Source organism: Rutidosis leptorrhynchoides, chromosome 11 (genome assembly GCF_046630445.1).
Source record: "Rutidosis leptorrhynchoides isolate AG116_Rl617_1_P2 chromosome 11, CSIRO_AGI_Rlap_v1, whole genome shotgun sequence".
NCBI classification, from domain to species: Eukaryota; Viridiplantae; Streptophyta; class Magnoliopsida; order Asterales; family Asteraceae; genus Rutidosis; species Rutidosis leptorrhynchoides.
The window spans coordinates 113,299,056-113,306,413 of NC_092343.1; positions in this window are offsets into that span (position 1 = coordinate 113,299,056).

Genomic DNA, 7,358 nt, shown 5'->3' on the forward strand with positions numbered 1-7,358 from the left:
AGAATTCCGATGATGTTATAGAAATTACCCCAACTGAATTTAAAAAGGCAAAAGAAAATAATAAGGGAAAGGGCATAAAAATAGAGAAATCTAATTCCAACCCCGATGAACTTTATATGTATCGTCAACCCCCGAAGTCCTTAAGTTGTAACAATGACCCGGGAACCTCTAAACCACCAGGTTTTTCTAAACCAATGTGGAAAACGACGGCTCGTATTAGGGGAACATCATATATCCCTAGAAACTTGGAAAAACGAACCAAAACCGAAGAAGAAGAAACAAGCAAGTCGGAATAAGATAGTTGTATTCGTGTGGTGTAATATATGTAATATAGTGTGCTTATGCTTTATGATATATGTAAAAATTGCTTGTATTAATAAGTATTTTTTTTTTATGAATCTAACTCTTGTCTATTTTACAGTATAAAATCACAAAATGGATAGACAACCCAATATTTTAAGAGACCTACCCGGAGACATGATTGATGAAATCTTGTCTAGAGTCGGTCAGAATTCTTCGGCACAACTATTTAAGGCGAGATCAGTTTGTAAGACATTCGAAGAACGTTCCAAGAATGCCTTGGTTTATAAAAGGCTTTCGTTCGAAAGATGGGGGATATCACATTGGGAAATCCATAAGTTATGATGTGTTTACTTTGACGCATATATTGCGGGGAACCCAAATGCTATTTTACGCAATGGGTTAAGAAATTATTTTGACTCACTATATCCGAATATTGGACTTCGTGATTTAGAAAAAGCGGCTAACATGCAACATAAAGAAGCATGTTATGCTTACGGATTAGTAATGTTCGCTTCTCACCAAAGTGAGAACAAGAACATCGGCCTACAACTGTTAAACAAAACGTTCCCACAAGTGACGGAGTCGGTAATTGGGGTAAGAAATGAGGTTTTTAGATTGTTACGGGACTGTTGGACATTACGTAACCCTCGTCCCTTTGACGACGTTACAACACGCTGTCTTATCAACGGCCATAACAGTTATGTTCCACAAGACCAAGGATGGGAAGTAGTCCTAGTAAAACCAGAATGCATGACTTGTTTCTGGACGTATGAATTACGTGTCTTTATTGCCTTGGCTGAACGACTTGTGTACTAGATAGAATTATCTTCACAACTATCTTGTATCAAAGTTATTGTGTGCTATATTTCATGCTTTATGTAAAATAAGCGGTATTGTAAGTTTGTAAAATATTGTATAAAAGTTTGAACACGAAATATTATTATAATCAGTTTTTCATATAGAATTGTAGTAGTTGAATTGTATATTAGCTACTAAGTATGAACTTAACGGGTAGGTACTACCCGAATTTAAACTTATAAAACGCTAATATGAAGAAAAAGCTTTTATAAATGAGTTCATATTATGCTACGAAATACTATTAACTACTCTTAATATTCTGTATAATTAACTTGTTCCATTTGACTATTTTGAAGGAAATGGCACCGACTACTCGACACACCGTGAATATGAATGAAGAGGAATTCCGTACTTTTCTAGCTTCAAACATAGCCGCAGTACAGGCTGCGCTACATACCAACAATAACCTTGGATCTAGCAGTACAGGAAATCGTGTAGGATGCACCTACAAAGAATTCACTGCCTGCAAACCTTTGGAATTTGATGGAACCGAAGGACCGATCGGATTGAAACGGTGGACCGAGAAGGTCGAATCGGTGTTTGCCATAAGTAAGTGTACTGAAGAGGACAAAGTGAAGTACGTTACGCATACCTTCACAAGTACTGCGTTAACATGGTGGAATACCTATCTAGAGCAAGTGGGACAAGATGATGCTTACGCACTACCGTGGTCAGCATTCAAGCACTTGATGAACGAGAAGTACCGCACCAGAACCGAGGTCAATAAGCTCAAGACAGAACTTAGAGGGTTACGAACCCAAGGATTTGATATTACCACGTACGAAAGACGATTCACAGAGTTATGCCTATTGTGTCCGGGAGCGTTCGAAGATGAGGAAGAGAAGATCGACGCATTTGTGAAAGGATTACCGGAAAGAATCCAAGAAGATATAAGTTCACACGAGCCCGCCTCCATACAACAGGCATGTAGAATGGCTCACAAACTAGTGAACCAGATTGAGGAAAGAATTAAAGAACAGGCGACTGAAGAGGCCAATGTGAAGCAAGTCAAAAGAAAGTGGGAGGAAAACGGTGATAAGAATCACCAATACAACAACAACAGCAATTACAACAATAATCGCAACAACTATCCCAACAATCGAAACATCAATCGCAATTACAACAAACGGCCCAACAACAACAACAACAACAACAACAGCAACTACAACAATCATCCCAACAACAATAATAACCGCAACAACAACAACAATCAGAAGCAGCTATGCCAAAGGTGTGAAAAGTATCACTCGGGGTTCTGCACCAAATTTTGCAACAAGTGTAAAAGAAATGGTCATAGCGCGGTGAAGTGTGAGGTCTACGGACCAGGGGTTAATAGAACGAAAGGAACAAATGGTGTCGGAACGAGTAATGGCGGAGCAAGTAGTGTCGGAGCAAGTTATGCCAATGTAGTTTGTTATAAATGTGGAAAACCAGGCCACATTATTAGAAATTGCCCGAACCAGGAGAACACGAATGGACAAGGCCGCGGAAGAGTTTTCAATATTAATGCGGTAGAGGCACAGGAAGACCCGGAGCTTGTTACAGGTACGTTTCTTATTGACAATAAATCTGCTTACGTTTTATTTGATTCGGGTGCGGATAGAAGCTATATGAGTAGAGATTTTTGTGCTAAATTAAGTTGTCCATTGACGTCTTTGGATAGTAAATTTTTACTCGAATTAGCAAATGGTAAATTAATTTCAGCAGATAATATATGTCGGAATCGAGAAATTAAACTGGTTAGCGAAACATTTAAGATTGACTTGATACTAGTAGAGTTAGGGAGTTTTGATGTAATAATCGGTATGGACTGGTTGAAAGAAGTGAAAGCAAAGATCGTTTGTTACAAAAATGCAATTCGCATTATACGAGAAAAAGGAAAACCCCTAATGGTGTACGGAGAAAAGGGCAACACGAAGCTACATCTTATTAGTAATTTGAAGGCACAAAAACTAATAAGAAAAGGTTGCTATGCTGTTCTAGCACACGTCGAGAAAGTACAAACTGAAGAAAAGAGCATCAATGATGTTCCCGTCGCAAAAGAATTTCCCGATGTATTTCCGAAGGAATTACCGGGATTACCCCCATATCGATCCGTTGAATTTCAAATAGATCTTGTACCAGGAGCTGCACCAATAGCTCGTGCTCCTTACAGACTCGCACCCAGCGAGATGAAAGAACTGCAAAGCCAATTACAAGAACTTTTAGAGCATGGTTTCATTCGACCAAGCACATCTGTAACATCCCGCCTTTTTCCGTTCACTTTTCCGTTTAACTATTTAAGTTCCGTTATATGTTTATAACACATCCCGTTAAAATGCGCTGAATTATCTCGTTTAGGTAATTCCCGCACCCGGTTTAAAGTTGAGGGACCAAACTTGCCAAAGGTTCAAACCTTTGACTAGGTCAAAGGGTCAAACCCTTTCCACCCTTTCATTATCACCTCCTCCATTTTATTACTTCCTCCATTTTCTCTCTAACTCCAAACACAAAGATTCATCATCCATTTATGATCTAGCGGGTATTTTGCAAAACAAATTACATATTTGAGCTCCTTACAACTTCCTCTTCGTTTTAGTACCAACTTCATCTCATTTGGGTAACATTTCTAAAACACTAGATTTCTTTAAATTCGTGTTCTTGACTTATAAAGTTGTTAATTAGCGTCTATGGCTCATTGTGATGTCGTGTATGTAATTTGTATGCTCGATTCGTTGTTTTTGGTGTAACTAGTTCAATATGAAAATTACTTGCTAAATCCTTGATTTTGGATGATCAAATGTTGTTAGATTGTTAAAGTGCATGTTTTAATTGTGTTTCTAGTGTTACTAGCTTCATTATGATGTATAGTTTGATTAATGAAACCTCCTAAACTTGATTATGAAATTTGGTGAATTTAGGTTAAGGTTTCATGAACTTAAAATGGACTTTTAATGATTTGAACGACATGGAATGTTAGTTGTAAGTGTTAGGTTGTGTTGTATGCTTAATTACCTTCGAAACGGCATATTGTTCATGTAATTTGGTTACCGAATCATGAAATGCATATTTGGAACTTGAACTTTGATTATGGACGTTTAAATGCGGTTTTGGGGTGTGTAAGTGTTGAATTGCTTGATGAAATGTGTCTAGGTGTTTTCCTCGTCAAATTACCTTTCCGGTGATATAAAATACATGTTCTAATTGTTTGCGGTTTGTAATTTGGGTTGGTTTGATTGTTGGTTCGTGCACTTAGAGTTGCAGCAAACAGGGCCTGGAAACCAACCAGGACGCCGTCCAGAAACTCAGGACGCCGTCCCAACCTTAAAACCTGGACGCCGTCCAGCTATATGGGACGCCGTCCCGTTTGTCTAAAACTGGCTGTTTGCTTGACCTTTTGACGAAAAATGTTTGGCCTGTTCTAGACCTCCAATTTACATGTAACTTGTTTTAAAATGCTTATATATGAATAACTAGCATAGAAAATTTGTCCGAGACCCGACCCGAACGTGTTGACTTTTTGTTGACTTTGACCGACCAAAGTTTGACTTTTTGTCAAACTTAACCAAATGATTATGCAACCCTCCTAACTTGTTTATATACTTGTACCTTGCATGAAACTTGACAATTTGATTGCACATGCTACATAATCGAGTCGTATTGAGCCATAGGACTAATTGAACATCTTTGACCCTTCGTGACTATCGTTATTGATACAACCTATTTGTTTAGGTCAAGACTAGCATTGTTCTTTGCACACGTTACTTGTCGAAGTACTTTTTGGTTCGTGCATACAAGGTGAGATCATAGTCCCACTTTTACTCTATTAAACTTACTTTTGGGATGAGAAAACATAAACGATTCTTTTGAACTAAGTGAACACAAGAACGGGAAAACAAACATTCTACATACGAGTTTAGAACGAAAATCCTCAATCCGATTATCATTAGTTACATCAGATGGTGTAAGCGAGAACTTATGTTATATGGCCATATGGGTTGACAACCCTCATCTTTGACGGTTCGCTACCGTCTACGGATGAAATATATTTTCGGGAAACAGTGTTGTTCTAGCACTAATTTATGGGGTATTCAACGGACGGAATGTTAAGCTTTGATAATTGGGTGCTCGTGAATATTAACTTTAGAATGTACTATGACTTTATCAATATTGCAACTCTTGTGGTTCAGCTTGCTTTTACTCATTTACTTATTTAAACCTATGATTTCACCAACGTTTTCGTTGACAGATTCTCTATGTTTTTCTCAGGTCCTTGAACTTAGGTGATACATGCTTCCGCTCATACTTTTTGATACTTGCATTGGATGTCGAGTATACTTGCATACGTGGAGTGTCTTTTTGACTACTTTTAATCGTGTCGCACGTGTTTCATACAAACTTTAAACATTGTTATGTACTGGTTATGGAAACTACTTTTGTAAACTTTGAAACACCCTTATTTATGAAATGAATGCGACATACTTTTCGGTCAAACTTTGTTATAAAGACTTACGACCATGTAATGGGACCATACGTAGATGACGCCGTCATTTGACGATTTGTCGGGGTCGCTACAAGTGGTATCAGAGCTTTGGTTGTAGGGATTTAGAGTTCATTGGTGTCAACCCCGAGTCATAGGGTACATTGGTGAGTCTAGACTACAACCGGCATATAGACTTGACATAGGAATTACCTGACAAATTGTGCATTTATACTCTGACTCTTCTACTCATATCTACTCTTATTCTATCTAAATCTTGCGTTATATAATTTAATTGACACGCCACCTTGACTATATGATGTAATGTCGAATGCACATATGAATTAGGGTAATATAATTCCCGGAAATTATATTACGGTGACTCATATGAACATACCGACATTATGACATAAAGAATTTAAGGCGGGTCAAGGATAATTTTCTCTCTATCTTTATCCCATATCACGGTTAGTATTATTTAGAATACTAACCAACGGTATTCTTTTGTTTTGAAGGAACAATGGCTCCTCGTCGTGTACGCCGCAATGAAACTCCCGAACAAGCTCTCGAACGGATGATAGCTACCGCCGTAGATGCGGCCATGGCCAGTCACTCTTCCAACAACAATAACAATAACAACAACTACAACAACAACAACAACAATGGGGCCGGTAACTCAAACGAGGGATGCTCCTACAAAGCTTTCATGGGGTGCAAACCTCACACTTATGATGGAACCGGGGGACCGGTTGTGCTTACTCATTGGTTTGAACAAACCGAGGCCGTCTTTAGCATAAGCGGTTGTCGGGATCAAGACAAGGTCAAATACTCCACCCACACTTTCTCCGGAATTGCTCTAACATGGTGGAACACCTATGTCCAATCGGTGGGTACCGATGAAGCTCATGCCCTCTCTTGGGCCGATCTAAGGGAAAAGATGATTGTTGAATATTTTCCGCGCGAAGAAACCCGAAAGCTTGAGGAAGAACTAAGAGCTTTGAAAGCGGTCGGAAACGATCTTAAAGCTTATAATCAACGCTTCGCCGAACTATCCTTGATGTGTCCTAATCTTGTTAACCCCGAATCTCAAAGGATTGAGCTCTACATGCTCGGTCTTCCAAAAAGCATCAAACAAGGGGTGATGTCATCCAAACCCACTACTCATCAAGCCGCTATGAACATGGCTCGCCAACTAATTGAAACGGTTGACGAAGTCGTAGTGCCGGCTCCTAAGGCCGAGGACAAGTCGGGTGGCAACAAAAGGAAATGGGAAGCCACTCCATCAACTAACTACAACAACAACACCTTCACCAAAAAGCCCTTCAACAACGACGGCAAGAAGGGTTATGTCGGAAACTTACCTTTGTGCAACAAGTGCCACAAACATCATTACGGCGAATGTAACAAGCTAATTTATCACCGTTGCCAAGGAGTTGGTCATAGGGCCAACAATTGCACAAGCACCGCCCCCGTCGCTTGAAAGGGGCCCAATCCTCCAAGGACGTTCACTTGTTATGAATGTGGCCAAACGGGCCATTATAAGAACGAATGCCCGAAGAAGAAAGCCAACCCCAACAACCGAGGCCGAGCCTTTAACATCAACACCGAGGAAGCCCGAGATGACAATGAACTAGTCACGGGTACGTTTCTTCTCAACAACTCTTATGTTACTTGCTTATTCGATTCGGGTGCCGATAAATATTTTGTGTCTAAGACTTTGGCTCCTACCCTTTGCACT